Source organism: Phyllobates terribilis, unplaced genomic scaffold (assembly GCF_046119375.1).
Source record: "Phyllobates terribilis strain yellow unplaced genomic scaffold, ASM4611937v1 Scaffold_27__1_contigs__length_16484149, whole genome shotgun sequence".
In the NCBI taxonomy this organism is placed as follows: domain Eukaryota; kingdom Metazoa; phylum Chordata; class Amphibia; order Anura; family Dendrobatidae; genus Phyllobates; species Phyllobates terribilis.
The window spans coordinates 13157098-13177431 of NW_027362787.1; the positions used below are offsets into that span (position 1 = coordinate 13157098).

The 20334-nt window shown below is 42.0% G+C and overlaps 9 non-coding genes and 1 pseudogene across 9 annotated transcripts; all 10 read left to right on the plus strand.

Moving 5' to 3' along the window:
* The first annotated feature begins 2172 nt into the window (after nt 1–2172).
* LOC141177906 (U2 spliceosomal RNA) lies at nt 2173–2348 on the plus strand (annotated as a pseudogene).
* A 1098-nt stretch (nt 2349–3446) lies between these two features.
* Nucleotides 3447–3637, plus strand: LOC141177619 (U2 spliceosomal RNA). The gene has a single exon (XR_012254197.1). It is a non-coding gene; the product is annotated as a U2 spliceosomal RNA (small nuclear RNA).
* A 1098-nt stretch (nt 3638–4735) lies between these two features.
* LOC141177429 (U2 spliceosomal RNA) lies at nt 4736–4926 on the plus strand. The gene has a single exon (XR_012254024.1). It is a non-coding gene; the product is annotated as a U2 spliceosomal RNA (small nuclear RNA).
* Nucleotides 4927–6675: 1749 nt separating this feature from the next.
* LOC141177613 (U2 spliceosomal RNA) lies at nt 6676–6866 on the plus strand. Its single transcript, XR_012254191.1, has one exon. It is a non-coding gene; the product is annotated as a U2 spliceosomal RNA (small nuclear RNA).
* Nucleotides 6867–13236: 6370 nt separating this feature from the next.
* LOC141177856 (U2 spliceosomal RNA) lies at nt 13237–13434 on the plus strand. Its single transcript, XR_012254389.1, has one exon. It is a non-coding gene; the product is annotated as a U2 spliceosomal RNA (small nuclear RNA).
* A 1114-nt stretch (nt 13435–14548) lies between these two features.
* Nucleotides 14549–14739, plus strand: LOC141176928 (U2 spliceosomal RNA). The gene has a single exon (XR_012253570.1). It is a non-coding gene; the product is annotated as a U2 spliceosomal RNA (small nuclear RNA).
* A 1115-nt stretch (nt 14740–15854) lies between these two features.
* Nucleotides 15855–16045, plus strand: LOC141176929 (U2 spliceosomal RNA). The gene has a single exon (XR_012253571.1). It is a non-coding gene; the product is annotated as a U2 spliceosomal RNA (small nuclear RNA).
* A 1115-nt stretch (nt 16046–17160) lies between these two features.
* LOC141176930 (U2 spliceosomal RNA) lies at nt 17161–17351 on the plus strand. Its single transcript, XR_012253572.1, has one exon. It is a non-coding gene; the product is annotated as a U2 spliceosomal RNA (small nuclear RNA).
* A 1115-nt stretch (nt 17352–18466) lies between these two features.
* Nucleotides 18467–18657, plus strand: LOC141176931 (U2 spliceosomal RNA). Its single transcript, XR_012253573.1, has one exon. It is a non-coding gene; the product is annotated as a U2 spliceosomal RNA (small nuclear RNA).
* Nucleotides 18658–19772: 1115 nt separating this feature from the next.
* On the plus strand, nt 19773–19963 carry LOC141176933 (U2 spliceosomal RNA). Its single transcript, XR_012253575.1, has one exon. It is a non-coding gene; the product is annotated as a U2 spliceosomal RNA (small nuclear RNA).
* Nucleotides 19964–20334: the final 371 nt, after the last annotated feature.

The following is a 20334-nucleotide window of genomic DNA, read 5'->3' on the forward strand; positions in this document are numbered from 1 at the left end:
AGAAACCATGAAGAGTTTTAAAAATGGTAAAGTGCCCGGCCCTGATGGTATCCCCATAGAGTTTTATATAAGTTTTTATGATATTTTAAAAGATGATTTGTTTAATTTGTTTTCCGAAGTTTTTAATAATAAGGTTTTACTCAACTCATGGAAGAAAGGTGAGGTATCACTACTATACAAAAAAGGTGACAAAACGGATCTTAAAAACTGGAGGCCGATAACTCTTTTAAATAGTGATTACAAAATTATGGCTAAGATCTGTGCAAATCGGTTGAAAAAGGTGATACATAAAGTAATTCATGCAAATCAGGTATGCGGGGTACCTGGGCGTAGTATCTGGGACCATTTAAACCTGGTGAAAGATTGTATTGAAGATGTAAAAACCAGAAAGACAAAGATGTCAATCCTAGCGGTGGATTTTGAGAAAGCTTTTGACCGCGTGTCTCATTTTTATCTTTTTAAAGTTTTAGAAAAAATGGGCATTCCGGGTGGGTTTTTATTGTCTCTTAAAGCTTTTTATAATGATTGTACGAGTAAGATTTTAGTTAATGGTTTTAAAACAAAAGAGGTAGTTTTAAAATCAGGGGTGAAGCAGGGTTGCCCTTTGTCCCCCCTGCTTTTTATATGTGCTATAGAACCCCTTTTATGTACAATACGCCGGGATAAGCAAATATGTGGAGTACCCTTACCCGGAGGGAACGGTCTACAAGTTAAAGTTGTAAGCTATATGGATGATGTAGCAGTGTTTGGATGTGATGTACCTTCAATACAAAAAACGATAAGCCAAATTCAGTCTTTTTGTACAGTTTCCGGTTTTAAAATTAATCTTACTAAATGTAATATTTTAAATGTCGGGGGGATGAGTTTACATGATGTACCAATTGCAGTTACAGATTCCATCACTATTTTAGGTGTTTCTTTTAATGAATCTAATAATGGTTTTAATAGCTGGGATGCGGCAGCACAGAAAATTAATCAGAAAATCTGCATGTGGAATATGAGAAAGCTGTCAATGGAAGGTAAAGTTCTGATTGTAAAAATGGTGATATTACCTATCCTGTTATATCTTAGTTTGGTGTTCCCCCCTCCTACAAATTTGTTGAAACGAATTACAAAAGTATGTTTTACCTTTTTTTGGGGCTCAAAAATGGAGAAACTCAAAAGAGAAATTGTGACAAAGCCAAAGGTTAAAGGTGGGAAAGATTTCCCTGTTTTAGATAAGTTTCTTTTAATACATTTTTTCTGTTTCTGTTTTAAAACCCTTTTTAAAGATAATTACCTTTCCTATTTTATGCGTTTTAACACTGGTTTTCTCATGAGAAGGTTTGGTTGGTTTGAAACAGTTTTATCCTCTCCTTATGCTTTTAACCTACCTGCACATTATGAGATTTTAAAGAAAATTATTCTTGATTTTAATTTGAATAAGAAACAGACAGGGGATCTATGTAACAGCAAGACACTACTCAAACAAATTAGTACTGATGTGACGTTGTGTGATATTGAACGTTATGATGATGACAAAACTGTACACATATGGAAAACGATTAACGCCCCTTATCTTTTTAATGTACAGAAAGACATGTCTTGGAGCTGCGCACACCACTGTCTTCCTTGCCGGGCATTCCAGTACAGAAGAGGTTTTGTGAGGTCTGCCATCTGCCCAAGAGAAGGTTGTCAAGAAGAAGAGACAGTGAAGCATCTTTTATGGACTTGTGCTTTTGCTAAAGAGTTCTGGAGAAGACTAATCCCCCTGCTGGAGAAAATGGTGGACCTCAAGGACTTTAATTTTGCATCAGTGTTATATGGTCTTCTGGAATGCCCAACAATGGACCAAAAAATAATGGCGTGGAAGACAGTGAATTGTGCCAAGATAGCGCTCTGGAATGCTAGAAATATTGCTGTTTTTAAACATGAAATGTTACCAGTAGATGATGTTTTAGCCTTTTGTAAAAGTGAAATGTACATATACTATTTATTGGACAGGAAAAAGAATGTAACGTTGGCAGGCAAATGGCTTTTTAACCTATGGAATATTTGAAGTCTTGTAAAATTTGCTGTGATGGAATTTTTTTTTTTTTTTTTTGAAGTCCCGAAAGTGTAATGTGGATGTAATGGTTTTATTTCTGTAATTTGTTAAATTTTAAATAAACGGTTTTTATCCCCATGTGGGGGATAGCCAAATTTAAAAAAAAAAATCTGTTCTTATCAGTTTAATATCTGATACGTCCCCTATCTGGGGACCATATATTAAATGGATTTTTAGAACAGGGAGATGGTAAAAGAGCTTGCTCTGTCCACTCCACGCATTGACCTGGTATTGCAGCATTTCCAGGACCAGTGCACTCATTCTTTAATGCAGTTTCTAAAATCAGAAAGAATTGAATTCAATGCTTTTTGTTGCTTTTGCTTGTTTGTCGGATTTTTGGATGGACTTTTTGGCTTTGCTTTTCTTCTCCTCATTGTATTTTTCATGTTAAAAGTTGCAGAAGCCAGATGACAAACTCATTTTGGTTCAACTTCAGCAACTCTGCATTGCATAGCCATGTACTGTAATGCAATGCTATCTATCTAGCTCTCCCTCTTTACTTCCTTTTGGATAAACAGCCATATTAGGCAAGCATTTTGGAGCTTTCACCTAACTAATTACAGGTGGTGAGATAAGCTGCACAATATAATTGTTCTTTCAGTATATTGTTGCACACACACCATCTATTTAGCAAATGCCCTTGTTATCAACAGCAGCCATTTAAACTCACCTGAGCTAACAGGTATGTGCGCTGGTTACTCTGCTGCACTTAAAATGTCTTTTTTGGCTTGCTCCAATGCCTTTTCTGAAACGTTGTCTCCCTCTGGTGGAACACTGACTTCTTTCATTTAACGCCTGCAGACTATAAAAAATAACCCAACCCAAAAAGTTTGGTTGATTAGTCTGTGGCATTCTTTTAAACTGTTGCTTATGGCGGTCTCTGTGAGCTTCTCAGTGCCGTTCAACCAGCCAGGTATCCTGCCTGCAGTAGATGGAATGTGGCAATGGAACACTGGCTGCGCGTGTCATAATAGGCTCTGAGCCTTTATATACCAGCGCACGGCAGCAGCCACCTTCAGTCTGCTGCAGGACAGCCAGCAGCAGCAGGAAAGGTAAGTAATCAGCAACACTCCTGCTAAGGGTAGACAGCTGCTCGTCCCCCCCTTAATTGGTTCTCCTCCCTTCCACCGGTGTTGAGGCGGGTGGGAACAGCAGGGGTTGAGGGTGCTGTGCTAAAATAGTTGGAGTCATGCAGATCTAAAACGCGTGGATTACTGCAGCAGCAAGCCGAAAAGTGCAGGCATGTAAGGGATCTAGAGGTTGACAACATGTCTTCTTAACGGGAGTCCAGGTGGCCATCTCCACAAATGGACTTTTCAGGATCCGAGGGTGGCACTGTAGGCCGAAACCAATTCTGGTTATCGCTTCTCGGCCTTTTGGCTAAGATCAAGTGTAGTATCTGTTCTTATCAGTTTAATATCTGATACGTCCCCTATCTGGGGACCATATATTAAATGGATTTTTAGAACAGGGAGATGGTAAAAGAGCTTGCTCTGTCCACTCCACGCATTGACCTGGTATTGCAGCATTTCCAGTACCAGTGCACTCATTCTTTAATGCAGTTTCTAAAATCAAAAAGAATTGAATTCAATGCTTTTTGTTGCTTTTGCTTCTTTGTCGGATTTTTGGATGGACTTTTTGGCTTTGCTTTTCTTCTCCTCATTGTATTTTTCATGTTAAAAGTTGCAGAAGCCAGATGACAAACTCATTTTGGTTCAACTTCAGCAACTCTGCATTGCATAGCCATGTACTGTAATGCAATGCTATCTATCTAGCTCTCCCTCTTTACTTCCTTTTGGATAAACAGCCATATTAGGCAAGCATTTTGGAGCTTTCACCTAACTAATTACAGGTGGTGAGATAAGCTGCACAATATAATTGTTCTTTCAGTATATTGTTGCACACACACCATCTATTTAGCAAATGCCCTTGTTATCAACAGCAGCCATTTAAACTCACCTGAGCTAACAGGTATGTGCGCTGGTTACTCTGCTGCACTTAAAATGTCTTTTTTGGCTTGCTCCAATGCCTTTTCTGAAACGTTGTCTCCCTCTGGTGGAACACTGACTTCTTTCATTTAACGCCTGCAGACTATAAAAAATAACCCAACCCAAAAAGTTTGGTTGATTAGTCTGTGGCATTCTTTTAAACTGTTGCTTATGGCGGTCTCTGTGAGCTTCTCAGTGCCGTTCAACCAGCCAGGTATCCTGCCTGCAGTAGATGGAATGTGGCAATGGAACACTGGCTGCGCGTGTCATAATAGGCTCTGAGCCTTTATATACCAGCGCACGGCAGCAGCCACCTTCAGTCTGCTGCTGGACAGCCAGCAGCAGCAGGAAAGGTAAGTAATCAGCAACACTTCTGCTAAGGGTAGACAGCTGCTCGTCCCCCCCTTAATTGGTTCTCCTCCCTTCCACCGGTGTTGAGGCGGGTGGGAACAGCAGGGGGTGAGGGTGCTGTGCTAAAATAGTTGGAGTCATGCAGATCTAAAACGCGTGGATTGCTGCAGCAGCAAGCCGAAAAGTGCAGGCATGTAAGGGATCTAGAGGTTGACAACATGTCTTCTTAACGGGAGTCCAGGTGGCCATCTCCACAAATGGACTTTTCAGGATCCGAGGGTGGCACCGTAGGCCGAAACCAATTCTGGTTATCGCTTCTCGGCCTTTTGGCTAAGATCAAGTGTAGTATCTGTTCTTATCAGTTTAATATCTGATACGTCCCCTATCTGGGGACCATATATTAAATGGATTTTTAGAACAGGGAGATGGTAAAAGAGCTTGCTCTGTCCACTCCACGCATTGACCTGGTATTGCAGCATTTCCAGGACCAGTGCACTCATTCTTTAATGCAGTTTCTAAAATCAGAAAGAATTGAATTCAATGCTTTTTGTTGCTTTTGCTTGTTTGTCGGATTTTTGGATGGACTTTTTGGCTTTGCTTTTCTTCTCCTCATTGTATTTTTCATGTTAAAAGTTGCAGAAGCCAGATGACAAACTCATTTTGGTTCAACTTCAGCAACTCTGCATTGCATAGCCATAGAATCATAGAATCATAGAATCATAGAATGGTAGAGTTGGAAGGGACCTCCTGGGTCATCTGGTCCAACCCCCTGCTCAAAGCAGGATTCACTAGATCATCTCAGACAGATGTCTGTCCAGCCTCTGTTTGAAGACGTCCATTGAAGGGGAACTCACCACCTCTCGTGGCAGCCTGTTCCACTCATTAATCACCCTAACTGTCAAAAAGTTTTTTCTAATATCTAATCTGTGTCTCCTCCCATTTAGTTTCATCCCATTGCTTCTAGTCTTTCCTTGTGCAAATGAGAATAAAGATGATCCTTCTACAATGTGACAGCCTTTGACATATTTGTAGACAGCTATTAAGTCTCCTCTCAGTCTTCTTTTTTGCAAGCTAAACATTCCCAAATCCTGCAACCGTTCCTCATAGGACATGGTTTGCAGACCAGTCACCATTCTGGTCGCTCTTCTCTGAACTTGCTCCAGTTTGTCTATGTCTTTTTTAAAATGTGGTGCCCAAAACTGTACACAGTATTCCAGATGAGGTCTGACCAAAGAGAAGTAAAGACCGATAATGACTTCACGTGATCTAGACTGTATGCTTCTGTTAATACATCCCAGAATTGTATTTGCCTTTTTTGCTGCTGCATCGCACTGTACTGTAATGCAATGTACTGTAATGCAATGCTATCTATCTAGCTCTCCCTCTTTACTTCCTTTTGGATAAACAGCCATATTAGGCAAGCATTTTGGAGCTTTCACCTAACTAATTACATGTGGTGAGATAAGCTGCACAATATAATTGTTCTTTCAGTATATTGTTGCATACACACCATCTATTTAGCAAATGCCCTTGTTATCAACAGCAGCCATTTAAACTCACCTGAGCTAACAGGTATGTGCGCTGGTTACTCTGCTGCACTTAAAATGTCTTTTATGGCTTGCTCCAATGCCTTTTCTGAAACGTTGTCTCCCTCTGGTGGAACACTGACTTCTTTCATTTAACGCCTGCAGACTATAAAAAATAACCCAACCCAAAAAGTTTGGTTGATTAGTCTGTGGCATTCTTTTAAACTGTTGCTTATGGCGGTCTCTGTGAGCTTCTCAGTGCCGTTCAACCAGCCAGGTATCCTGCCTGCAGTAGATGGAATGTGGCAATGGAACACTGGCTGCGCCTGTCATAATAGGCTCTGAGCCTTTATATACCAGCGCACGGCAGCAGCCACCTTCAGTCTGCTGCTGGACAGCCAGCAGCAGCAGGAAAGGTAAGTAATCAGCAACACTCCTGCTAAGGGTAGACAGCTGCTCGTCCCCCCCTTAATTGGTTCTCCTCCCTTCCACCGGTGTTGAGGCGGGTGGGAACAGCAGGGGGTGAGGGTGCTGTGCTAAAATAGTTGGAGTCATGCAGATCTAAAACGCGTGGATTGCTGCAGCAGCAAGCCGAAAAGTGCAGGCATGTAAGGGATCTAGAGGTTGACAACATGTCTTCTTAACGAGAGTCCAGGTGGCCATCTCCACAAATGGACTTTTTAGGATCCGAGGGTGGCACCGTAGGCCGAAACCAATTCTGGTTATCGCTTCTCGGCCTTTTGGCTAAGATCAAGTGTAGTATCTGTTCTTATCAGTTTAATATCTGATACGTCCCCTATCTGGGGACCATATATTAAATGGATTTTTAGAACAGGGAGATGGTAAAAGAGCTTGCTCTGTCCACTCCACGCATTGACCTGGTATTGCAGCATTTCCAGAACCAGTGCACTCATTCTTTAATGCAGTTTCTAAAATCAGAAAGAATTGAATTCAATGCTTTTTGTTGCTTTTGCTTGTTTGTCGGATTTTTGGATGGACTTTTTGGCTTTGCTTTTCTTCTCCTCATTGTATTTTTCATGTTAAAAGTTGCAGAAGCCAGATGACAAACTCATTTTGGTTCAACTTCAGCAACTCTGCATTGCATAGCCATGTACTGTAATGCAATGCTATCTATCTAGCTCTCCCTCTTTACTTCCTTTTGGATAAACAGCCATATTAGGCAAGCATTTTGGAGCTTTCACCTAACTAATTACAGGTGGTGAGATAAGCTGCACAATATAATTGTTCTTTCAGTATATTGTTGCACACACACCATCTATTTAGCAAATGCCCTTGTTATCAACAGCAGCCATTTAAACTCACCTGAGCTAACAGGTATGTGCGCTGGTTACTCTGCTGCACTTAAAATGTCTTTTTTGGCTTGCTCCAATGCCTTTTCTGAAACGTTGTCTCCCTCTGGTGGAACACTGACTTCTTTCATTTAATGCCTGCAGACTATAAAAAATAACCCAACCCAAAAAGTTTGGTTGATTAGTCTGTGGCATTCTTTTAAACTGTTGCTTATGGCGGTCTCTGTGAGCTTCTCAGTGCCGTTCAACCAGCCAGGTATCCTGCCTGCAGTAGATGGAATGTGGCAATGGAACACTGGCTGCGCGTGTCATAATAGGCTCTGAGCCTTTATATACCAGCGCACGGCAGCAGCCACCTTCAGTCTGCTGCTGGACAGCCAGCAGCAGCAGGAAAGGTAAGTAATCAGCAACACTCCTGCTAAGGGTAGACAGCTGCTCGTCCCCCCCTTAATTGGTTCTCCTCCCTTCCACCGGTGTTGAGGCGGGTGGGAACAGCAGGGGGTGAGGGTGCTGTGCTAAAATAGTTGGAGTCATGCAGATCTAAAACGCGTGGATTGCTGCAGCAGCAAGCCGAAAAGTGCAGGCATGTAAGGGATCTAGAGGTTGACAACATGTCTTCTTAACGGGAGTCCAGGTGGCCATCTCCACAAATGGACTTTTCAGGATCCGAGGGTGGCACCGTAGGCCGAAACCAATTCTGGTTATCGCTTCTCGGCCTTTTGGCTGAGACCAAGTGCTTCACAGCAGGAGGTTTCAGTTGAATGGCACTCAGGTACCCCTCTCCTTGGCCTGGCAGGATCGTCCACTTTGGTGGGCTTCACCTGCCTGCTGCTATTAGGGAGAGGGATTAGTCCTAGGGTAACGGGCAGCGATCCCCCAGCCTTCAGGTGCTTTATCTCAAAGCTCTGAAGGCGCAGATTGCAGGCGGTTGCAATTTGCATTTTGTTGCGCCATACCATGGAGGTTGACCCCAACCTCGTGCCTCTATATGCGAGGCTTAAGAACACCATAAGGGTCCGCTTTACGGCTGGTGGTTCCGATATGCGGAATCTGGGATATGTAGTCCAGGACGTGCTTGAGAAACTGCTCCACGTCAGAACCAACGAAATCCTTTCTATCCAGGATTATCCTCGACGTGGAGATTATGATGTAACCTTTACTGGCGAAGGTATTTTCAAAGATGTTTTGTCCAGAGTTAAGTCGGTAGAAAATAGCCCTGGTCTAAAAGGGATTCAGATCATCGAGCACGTCCTGGATGAGGTAAAGATGGTGGTTGTGAAAATCTTCTCACCCTTCATAACAGCACCAGAGGTTATTTCCTTTTTGTCAGTTTATTTTAAAAGTGTGAAATTGATTGGGAAAGTGTTGAATGAGTTTAACATCTGGACCTCAAAATGGAAGTTTTTAGTAAAATGTGAAAGAGACCCTAAATTCCCTGGAGGTGTGAGACTTCCTCCAGCTCGATTTAAAATAGGACAAACTAATGGGGATTTTTTTTTCTCAGGAATGCCACTTTTCTGTAGGTATTGTGGTCTCTATGGGCACTCTAAGGATAGTTGTGGTGCCACTTGTAGAAATTGTGCCAGTACTGAACATGACACAAAGGAGTGCCCAAATGAAAAAAAATGCTCTTTTTGTCGGACACCTGGTCATTTCTATTTTTCTTGCCCTCACAGGTTCAGAGAGGATGAACAAAAACAAAAGGAGAAGTCCAAGACATCCGGGAATGGACGGGCCAATCAGACCACCCCTCAGGAGGAGGAACAACAACCTGGAGCCTCGGGAGGTGATAAGGGCGCTTCGACTAGTAACAATCCCTCCGAGTCAATGACAGGTAACTCACAGGAGCCCAGGAGCTGGCTGAAAGACCATAAGGAGGCTAAAAGGAAGGCTGAGAAAGATCATAAAGGGGCGGTCGGTAAGGCCAAAAAAGAGCGCCAAAAGGCTGACACCGAGCCCAAAATTCCCACTGGGTCTCACGAGAGCGAGGGCGGTACGTGGCATTTGGTGAGGTCTCATAATAAGAAAAAGAATGGTTGCGTGGAGGTGGCTAATAGGGAGGAGATGGATACATCCCATCACGGGGGTGTAGACTCTGGAATCCCGAGGTCCCGGGGCTCTGCTGCCCCAGGTGGGGCCCCAAACCTGGCTGCCTCCGGGGACTCTGAGGCTCCGCCATGTGCGCAGCCTGCCCCTGTGTTACGACCCTCTGCGGGTCAGCAGGGGAGTGCGGAGCCTCTCGGAGACCCACCTGACGAGGACCTAAATGGTCAGCCTATGGAGACCCAGTGTAACCTTTCTCTCAATATCCTTCCGAGCTACACCCCAGTAGCGTCGGGTCTTAATTTAAGTGAATGTTCCTTCTCCGATGATGAAGACTCTTTGATAACGGTGGATTCAGAAGAGGGCGTTGGTGAAAGTCCAAGTGGTCTGATCCGTCCATCGGATAGGTAAAGTCCAGTTTTTGTTTCTTCCTAACCATTTGTTATGATGGCTGACATTAGTGGTGTTTCCCTCAATGTGAGAGGCATAGGATCCAAGACCAGAAGAGCTACTGTTTTACATTTTTTAACCTGTTTTACAGCTTCTGTTTTCTTTTTACAAGAATGTCATATCCCTCATAAGATTTCTTACAAAAAATATAAGGAAGAGTGGAAACATGGTCCATCGGTCTGGTCTGGATCAAATGCAACCGGATCAGCCGGGGTAGCTATACTTTTTAAGGGAAATGTGTCTATTGATTTTATCCAAGATATTTTACCGGGTCGTATTCTTTTAGTTAAGGCTTTTATTGATGGGACAAGATGGCAGTTTTTAAATTTTTATGGGTCACCTGATAAAAATGAAAGGGCTGATATGCTGGAAATTTTACCTTTATTTATTAACATTTCTGAACCTTTTATCCTGGCAGGTGATTTTAATTGTATTTTAAAAGGCGAAAGCCGACGCTCCGGTTCCGTGAGTAGAAATTATGACAAAACGTCTGGAATGTTAAGCAATATTATAAATGATTGTAAATTAACTGATGTGTATAAAGAATGTAACAAGGATAGCCCTATAGATGCTGGTTTCACCTGGAGCAATTCTACATGTAGCTCCAGGATAGATTTTGTTTTAGGTTCAGAAAAAATACTGCCAGTGAAATGTGAAGTTTTAACTAATATTCTCTCAGATCACAAGGTTTTATCTTTTAGAGTGAGGATTAATGGAAAGAAGAAATGTGGTAAGAAATCTTGGAAATTGAATGTGTCCCTTTTAAAAGATCCACAAATTTTATCGGATTTTATTGAGTTTTATGTAAACTGTAGAAAAAGGAAAAACCCCAATATTTCTTTTAGCTCCTGGTGGGATAGAATGAAAATAAGCATTAAAGATTTCTTTATTAAGAAAAGCATACAAAAAGCTAAAGAAAAGTTTGAAATCTATAATTTTCTTAATATCAGGTTACAGACATTGTACAAATTCAAAGACAATGGTCTGGATGTAGGTAATGATATATTGAGTCTTAAAGGAGAAATTTCAAAGTGGTTGGAACAAAAAGGAAAAGAACTGATTTTTCGTTCAAAGGTAAAACACGTAGAAGAGGATGAGACTTGTTCCAGGTATTTTTTTAAGAAAAACAAACAGGCGAAAACAATAATTGATAACATAGATGGAGATAATAATATCAACGTTATATTGGATAAGGTAAATGTCTATTTTAATGATCTTTTTAATGTAAAAACTGTAGACCATGATTTAATACACACTTTCCTGGGGGAGATCAAGTCCACCCTAGATGCTGATGCCCAAAGTTTTTTATCCCAACCTCTAGTTGAGGAAGAGATTTTAGAAACCATGAAGAGTTTTAAAAATGGTAAAGTGCCCGGCCCTGATGGTATCCCCATAGAGTTTTATATAAGTTTTTATGATATTTTAAAAGATGATTTGTTTAATTTGTTTTCCGAAGTTTTTAATAATAAGGTTTTACTCAACTCATGGAAGAAAGGTGAGGTATCACTACTATACAAAAAAGGTGACAAAACGGATCTTAAAAACTGGAGGCCGATAACTCTTTTAAATAGTGATTACAAAATTATGGCTAAGATCTGTGCAAATCGGTTGAAAAAGGTGATACATAAAGTAATTCATGCAAATCAGGTATGCGGGGTACCTGGGCGTAGTATCTGGGACAATTTAAACCTGGTGAAAGATTGTATTGAAGATGTAAAAACCAGAAAGACAAAGATGTCAATCCTAGCGGTGGATTTTGAGAAAGCTTTTGACCGCGTGTCTCATTTTTATCTTTTTAAAGTTTTAGAAAAAATGGGCATTCCGGGTGGGTTTTTATTGTCTCTTAAAGCTTTTTATAATGATTGTACGAGTAAGATTTTAGTTAATGGTTTTAAAACAAAAGAGGTAGTTTTAAAATCAGGGGTGAAGCAGGGTTGCCCTTTGTCCCCCCTGCTTTTTATATGTGCTATAGAACCCCTTTTATGTACAATACGCCAGGATAAGCAAATATGTGGAGTACCCTTACCCGGAGGGAACGGTCTACAAGTTAAAGTTGTAAGCTATATGGATGATGTAGCCGTGTTTGGATGTGATGTACCTTCAATACAAAAAACGATAAGCCAAATTCAGTCTTTTTGTACAGTTTCCGGTTTTAAAATTAATCTTACTAAATGTAATATTTTAAATGTCGGGGGAATGAGTTTACATGATGTACCAATTGCAGTTACAGATTCCATTACTATTTTAGGTGTTTCTTTTAATGAATCTAATAATGGTTTTAATAGCTGGGATGCGGCAGCACAGAAAATTAATCAGAAAATCTGCATGTGGAATATGAGAAAGCTGTCAATGGAAGGTAAAGTTCTGATTGTAAAAATGGTGATATTACCTATCCTGTTATATCTTAGTTTGGTGTTCCCCCCTCCTACAAATTTGTTGAAACGAATTACAAAAGTATGTTTTACCTTTTTTTGGGGCTCAAAAATGGAGAAACTCAAAAGAGAAATTGTGACAAAGCCAAAGGTTAAAGGTGGGAAAGATTTCCCTGTTTTAGATAAGTTTCTTTTAATACATTTTTTCTGTTTCTGTTTTAAAACCCTTTTTAAAGATAATTACCTTTCCTATTTTATGCGTTTTAACACTGGTTTTCTCATGAGAAGGTTTGGTTGGTTTGAAACAGTTTTATCCTCTCCTTATGCTTTTAACCTACCTGCACATTATGAGATTTTAAAGAAAATTATTCTTGATTTTAATTTGAATAAGAAACAGACAGGGGATCTATGTAACAGCAAGACACTACTCAAACAAATTAGTACTGATGTGACGTTGTGTGATATTGAACGTTATGATGATGACAAAACTGTACACATATGGAAAACGATTAACGCCCCTTATCTTTTTAATGTACAGAAAGACATGTCTTGGAGCTGCGCACACCACTGTCTTCCTTGCTGGGCATTCCAGTACAGAAGAGGTTTTGTGAGGTCTGCCATCTGCCCAAGAGAAGGTTGTCAAGAAGAAGAGACAGTGAAGCATCTTTTATGGACTTGTGCTTTTGCTAAAGAGTTCTGGAGAAGACTAATCCCCCTGCTGGAGAAAATGGTGGACCTCAAGGACTTTAATTTTGCATCAGTGTTATATGGTCTTCTGGAATGCCCAACAATGGACCAAAAAATAATGGCGTGGAAGATAGTGAATTGTGCCAAGATAGCGCTCTGGAATGCTAGAAATATTGCTGTTTTTAAACATGAAATGTTACCAGTAGATGATGTTTTAGCCTTTTGTAAAAGTGAAATGTACATATACTATTTATTGGACAGGAAAAAGAATGTAACGTTGGCAGGCAAATGGCTTTTTAACCTATGGAATATTTGAAGTCTTGTAAAATTTGCTGTGATGGAATTTTTATTTTTCTTTGAAGTCCCGAAAGTGTAATGTGGATGTAATGGTTTTATTTCTGTAATTTGTTAAATTTTAAATAAACGGTTTTTATCCCCATGTGGGGGATAGCCAAATTAAAAAAAAAATCAGTTCTTATCAGTTTAATATCTGATACGTCCCCTATCTGGGGACCATATATTAAATGGATTTTTAGAACAGGGAGATGGAAAAAGAGCTTGCTCTGTCCACTCCATGCATTGACCTGGTATTGCAGTATCTCCAGGACCGGTGCACCCCTTCTTTAATGCAGTTTCTAAAATCAGAAAGAATTGAAGTCAACGTTTTTTGTTCATTTTGCTTGTTTGTCGGATTTTGGGATGGACTCTTTGGCTTTGCTTTTCTTCTCCTCATTGGATTTTTCATGTTCAAAGTTGCAGAAGCCAGATTACAAGCTCATTTTGGTTCAACTTCAGCAACTGTGCATTGCATTGTCATGTAATGTGATGCAATGCTATCTTTCTAGCTCTCCCTTTTTACTTCCTTTTGGATAAACAGACATATTAGGCAAGCATTTTGGAGCTTTCACCTAAATAACTACAGGTGGTGAGATAAGCTGCACAATATAATTGACCTTTCAGTATATTGTTGCACACACACCATCTATTTAGCAAATGCCCTTGTTATCAACAGCAGCCTTTTAAACTCACCTGAGCTAACAGGTATGTGCGCTGGTTACTCTGCTGCGCTTAAAATTTCTTTTTTGGTTTGCTACAATGCCTTTTCTGAAATGTTGTCTCCCTCTGCTGGAACACTGACTTCTTTCATTTAATGCCTGCAGACTATAAAAGAGAACCCAACCCAAAAGTTTGGTTGATTAGTCTGTGGCATTCTGTTAAACTGTTGCTTATGGCGGTCTCTGTGAGCTTCTCAGCGACATTCAGCCAGCCAGGTATCCTGCCTGCAGTAGATGGAATGTGGCAATGGAACGCTGGCTGCGCGTGTCATAATAGGCTCTGAGCCTTTATATACCTGTGCACAGCAGCAGCCACCTTCAGTCTGCTGCTGGACAGCCAGCAGCAGCAGCAGCAGGAGAGGTATGTAATCAGGAGCCCTCCTGCTAAGGGTAGACAGCTGCTCGTTCCACCCCACCCCCCGCCTTAATTGGTTCTCCTCCCTTCCAACGGTGTTGAGGCGGGTGGGAACAGCAGGGGGTGAAGGTGCTGTGTTTAAAGAGGTGGAGTTATGCAGATCTAAAACGCGTGGATTGCAGCAGCAGCAAGCCGAAAAGTGCAGGCATGTAAGGGATCTAGAGGTTGACAACATGTCTTCTTAATGGGAGTCCAGGAGCTCATCTCCACAAATGGACTTTTCAGGATCCTTGGGTGGCTCCGTAGTTTGAAACCAATTCTGGTTATCGCTTCTCGGCCTTTTGGCTAAGATCAAGTGTAGTATCTGTTCTTATCAGTTTAATATCTGATACGTCCCCTATCTGGGGACCATATATTAAATGGATTTTTAGAACAGGGAGATGGAAAAAGAGCTTGCTCTGTCCACTCCACGCATTGACCTGGTATTGCAGTATCTCCAGGACCGGTGCACCCCTTCTTTAATGCAGTTTCTAAAATCAGAAAGAATTGAATTCAATGTTTTTTGTTCATTTTGCTTGTTTGTCGGATTTTGGGATGGACTCTTTGGCTTTGCTTTTCTTCTCCTCATTGGATTTTTCATGTTCAAAGTTGCAGAAGCCAGATTACAAGCTCATTTTGGTTCAACTTCAGCAACTGTGCATTGCATTGCCATGTAATGTGATGCAATGCTATCTTTCTAGCTCTCCCTTTTTACTTCCTTTTGGATAAACAGACATATTAGGCAAGCATTTTGGAGCTTTCACCTAAATAACTACAGGTGGTGAGATAAGCTGCACAATATAATTGACCTTTCAGTATATTGTTGCACACACACCATCTATTTAGCAAATGCCCTTGTTATCAACAGCAGCCTTTTAAACTCACCTGAGCTAACAGGTATGTGCGCTGGTTACTCTGCTGCGCTTAAAATTTCTTTTTTGGTTTGCTACAATGCCTTTTCTGAAACGTTGTCTCCCTCTGCTGGAACACTGACTTCTTTCATTTAATGCCTGCAGACTATAAAAGAGAACCCAACCCAAAAAGTTTGGTTGATTAGTCTGTGGCATTCTGTTAAACTGTTGCTTATGGCGGTCTCTGTGAGCTTCTCAGCGACATTCAGCCAGCCAGGTATCCTGCCTGCAGTAGATGGAATGTGGCAATGGAACGCTGGCTGCGCGTGTCATAATAGGCTCTGAGCCTTTATATACCTGTGCACAGCAGCAGCCACCTTCAGTCTGCTGCTGGACAGCCAGCAGCAGCAGCAGCAGGAGAGGTATGTAATCAGGAGCCCTCCTGCTAAGGGTAGACAGCTGCTCGTTCCACCCCACCCCCCGCCTTAATTGGTTCTCCTCCCTTCCAACGGTGTTGAGGCGGGTGGGAACAGCAGGGGGTGAAGGTGCTGTGTTTAAAGAGGTGGAGTTATGCAGATCTAAAACGCGTGGATTGCAGCAGCAGCAAGCCGAAAAGTGCAGGCATGTAAGGGATCTAGAGGTTGACAACATGTCTTCTTAATGGGAGTCCAGGAGCTCATCTCCACAAATGGACTTTTCAGGATCCTTGGGTGGCTCCGTAGTTTGAAACCAATTCTGGTTATCGCTTCTCGGCCTTTTGGCTAAGATCAAGTGTAGTATCTGTTCTTATCAGTTTAATATCTGATACGTCCCCTATCTGGGGACCATATATTAAATGGATTTTTAGAACAGGGAGATGGAAAAAGAGCTTGCTCTGTCCACTCCACGCATTGACCTGGTATTGCAGTATCTCCAGGACCGGTGCACCCCTTCTTTAATGCAGTTTCTAAAATCAGAAAGAATTGAATTCAATGTTTTTTGTTCATTTTGCTTGTTTGTCGGATTTTGGGATGGACTCTTTGGCTTTGCTTTTCTTCTCCTCATTGGATTTTTCATGTTCAAAGTTGCAGAAGCCAGATTACAAGCTCATTTTGGTTCAACTTCAGCAACTGTGCATTGCATTGCCATGTAATGTGATGCAATGCTATCTTTCTAGCTCTCCCTTTTTACTTCCTTTTGGATAAACAGACATATTAGGCAAGCATTTTGGAGCTTTCACCTAAATAACTACAGGTGGTGAGATAAGCTGCACAATATAATTGACCTTTCAGTATATTGTTGCACACACACCATCTATTTAGCAAATGCCCTTGTTATCAACAGCAGCCTTTTAAACTCACCTGAGCTAACAGGTATGTGCGCTGGTTACTCTGCTGCGCTTAAAATTTCTTTTTTGGTTTGCTACAATGCCTTTTCTGAAACGTTGTCTCCCTCTGCTGGAACACTGACTTCTTTCATTTAATGCCTGCAGACTATAAAAGAGAACCCAACCCAAAAAGTTTGGTTGATTAGTCTGTGGCATTCTGTTAAACTGTTGCTTATGGCGGTCTCTGTGAGCTTCTCAGCGACATTCAGCCAGCCAGGTATCCTGCCTGCAGTAGATGGAATGTGGCAATGGAACGCTGGCTGCGCGTGTCATAATAGGCTCTGAGCCTTTATATACCTGTGCACAGCAGCAGCCACCTTCAGTCTGCTGCTGGACAGCCAGCAGCAGCAGCAGCAGGAGAGGTATGTAATCAGGAGCCCTCCTGCTAAGGGTAGACAGCTGCTCGTTCCACCCCACCCCCCGCCTTAATTGGTTCTCCTCCCTTCCAACGGTGTTGAGGCGGGTGGGAACAGCAGGGGGTGAAGGTGCTGTGTTTAAAGAGGTGGAGTTATGCAGATCTAAAACGCGTGGATTGCAGCAGCAGCAAGCCGAAAAGTGCAGGCATGTAAGGGATCTAGAGGTTGACAACATGTCTTCTTAACGGGAGTCCAGGAGCTCATCTCCACAAATGGACTTTTCAGGATCCTTGGGTGGCTCCGTAGTTTGAAACCAATTCTGGTTATCGCTTCTCGGCCTTTTGGCTAAGATCAAGTGTAGTATCTGTTCTTATCAGTTTAATATCTGATACGTCCCCTATCTGGGGACCATATATTAAATGGATTTTTAGAACAGGGAGATGGAAAAAGAGCTTGCTCTGTCCACTCCACGCATTGACCTGGTATTGCAGTATCTCCAGGACCGGTGCACCCCTTCTTTAATGCAGTTTCTAAAATCAGAAAGAATTGAATTCAATGTTTTTTGTTCATTTTGCTTGTTTGTCGGATTTTGGGATGGACTCTTTGGCTTTGCTTTTCTTCTCCTCATTGGATTTTTCATGTTCAAAGTTGCAGAAGCCAGATTACAAGCTCATTTTGGTTCAACTTCAGCAACTGTGCATTGCATTGCCATGTAATGTGATGCAATGCTATCTTTCTAGCTCTCCCTTTTTACTTCCTTTTGGATAAACAGACATATTAGGCAAGCATTTTGGAGCTTTCACCTAAATAACTACAGGTGGTGAGATAAGCTGCACAATATAATTGACCTTTCAGTATATTGTTGCACACACACCATCTATTTAGCAAATGCCCTTGTTATCAACAGCAGCCTTTTAAACTCACCTGAGCTAACAGGTATGTGCGCTGGTTACTCTGCTGCGCTTAAAATTTCTTTTTTGGTTTGCTACAATGCCTTTTCTGAAACGTTGTCTCCCTCTGCTGGAACACTGACTTCTTTCATTTAATGCCTGCAGACTATAAAAGAGAACCCAACCCAAAAAGTTTGGTTGATTAGTCTGTGGCATTCTGTTAAACTGTTGCTTATGGCGGTCTCTGTGAGCTTCTCAGCGACATTCAGCCAGCCAGGTATCCTGCCTGCAGTAGATGGAATGTGGCAATGGAACGCTGGCTGCGCGTGTCATAATAGGCTCTGAGCCTTTATATACCTGTGCACAGCAGCAGCCACCTTCAGTCTGCTGCTGGACAGCCAGCAGCAGCAGCAGCAGGAGAGGTATGTAATCAGGAGCCCTCCTGCTAAGGGTAGACAGCTGCTCGTTCCACCCCACCCCCCGCCTTAATTGGTTCTCCTCCCTTCCAACGGTGTTGAGGCGGGTGGGAACAGCAGGGGGTGAAGGTGCTGTGTTTAAAGAGGTGGAGTTATGCAGATCTAAAACGCGTGGATTGCAGCAGCAGCAAGCCGAAAAGTGCAGGCATGTAAGGGATCTAGAGGTTGACAACATGTCTTCTTAATGGGAGTCCAGGAGCTCATCTCCACAAATGGACTTTTCAGGATCCTTGGGTGGCTCCGTAGTTTGAAACCAATTCTGGTTATCGCTTCTCGGCCTTTTGGCTAAGATCAAGTGTAGTATCTGTTCTTATCAGTTTAATATCTGATACGTCCCCTATCTGGGGACCATATATTAAATGGATTTTTAGAACAGGGAGATGGAAAAAGAGCTTGCTCTGTCCACTCCACGCATTGACCTGGTATTGCAGTATCTCCAGGACCGGTGCACCCCTTCTTTAATGCAGTTTCTAAAATCAGAAAGAATTGAATTCAATGTTTTTTGTTCATTTTGCTTGTTTGTCGGATTTTGGGATGGACTCTTTGGCTTTGCTTTTCTTCTCCTCATTGGATTTTTCATGTTCAAAGTTGCAGAAGCCAGATTACAAGCTCATTTTGGTTCAACTTCAGCAACTGTGCATTGCATTGCCATGTAATGTGATGCAATGCTATCTTTCTAGCTCTCCCTTTTTACTTCCTTTTGGATAAACAGACATATTAGGCAAGCATTTTGGAGCTTTCACCTAAATAACTACAGGTGGTGAGATAAGCTGCACAATATAATTGACCTTTCAGTATATTGTTGCACACACACCATCTATTTAGCAAATGCCCTTGTTATCAACAGCAGCCTTTTAAACTCACCTGAGCTAACAGGTATGTGCGCTGGTTACTCTGCTGCGCTTAAAATTTCTTTTTTGGTTTGCTACAATGCCTTTTCTGAAACGTTGTCTCCCTCTGCTGGAACACTGACTTCTTTCATTTAATGCCTGCAGACTATAAAAGAGAACCCAACCCAAAAAGTTTGGTTGATTAGTCTGTGGCATTCTGTTAAACTGTTGCTTATGGCGGTCTCTGTGAGCTTCTCAGCGACATTCAGCCAGCCAGGTATCCTGCCTGCAGTAGATGGAATGTGGCAATGGAACGCTGGCTGCGCGTGTCATAATAGGCTCTGAGCCTTTATATACCTGTGCACAGCAGCAGCCACCTTCAGTCTGCTGCTGGACAGCCAGCAGCAGCAGCAGCAGGAGAGGTATGTAATCAGGAGCCCTCCTGCTAAGGGTAGACAGCTGCTCGTTCCACCCCACCCCCCGCCTTAATTGGTTCTCCTCCCTTCCAACGGTGTTGAGGCGGGTGGGAACAGCAGGGGGTGAAGGTGCTGTGTTTAAAGAGGTGGAGTTATGCAGATCTAAAACGCGTGGATTGCAGCAGCAGCAAGCCGAAAAGTGCAGGCATGTAAGGGATCTAGAGGTTGACAACATGTCTTCTTAACGGGAGTCCAGGAGCTCATCTCCACAAATGGACTTTTCAGGATCCTTGGGTGGCTCCGTAGTTTGAAACCAATTCTGGTTATCGCTTCTCGGCCTTTTGGCTAAGATCAAGTGTAGTATCTGTTCTTATCAGTTTAATATCTGATACGTCCCCTATCTGGGGACCATATATTAAATGGATTTTTAGAACAGGGAGATGGAAAAAGAGCTTGCTCTGTCCACTCCACGCATTGACCTGGTATTGCAGTATCTCCAGGACCGGTGCACCCCTTCTTTAATGCAGTTTCTAAAATCAGAAAGAATTGAATTCAATGTTTTTTGTTCATTTTGCTTGTTTGTCGGATTTTGGGATGGACTCTTTGGCTTTGCTTTTCTTCTCCTCATTGGATTTTTCATGTTCAAAGTTGCAGAAGCCAGATTACAAGCTCATTTTGGTTCAACTTCAGCAACTGTGCATTGCATTGCCATGTAATGTGATGCAATGCTATCTTTCTAGCTCTCCCTTTTTACTTCCTTTTGGATAAACAGACATATTAGGCAAGCATTTTGGAGCTTTCACCTAAATAACTACAGGTGGTGAGATAAGCTGCACAATATAATTGACCTTTCAGTATATTGTTGCACACACACCATCTATTTAGCA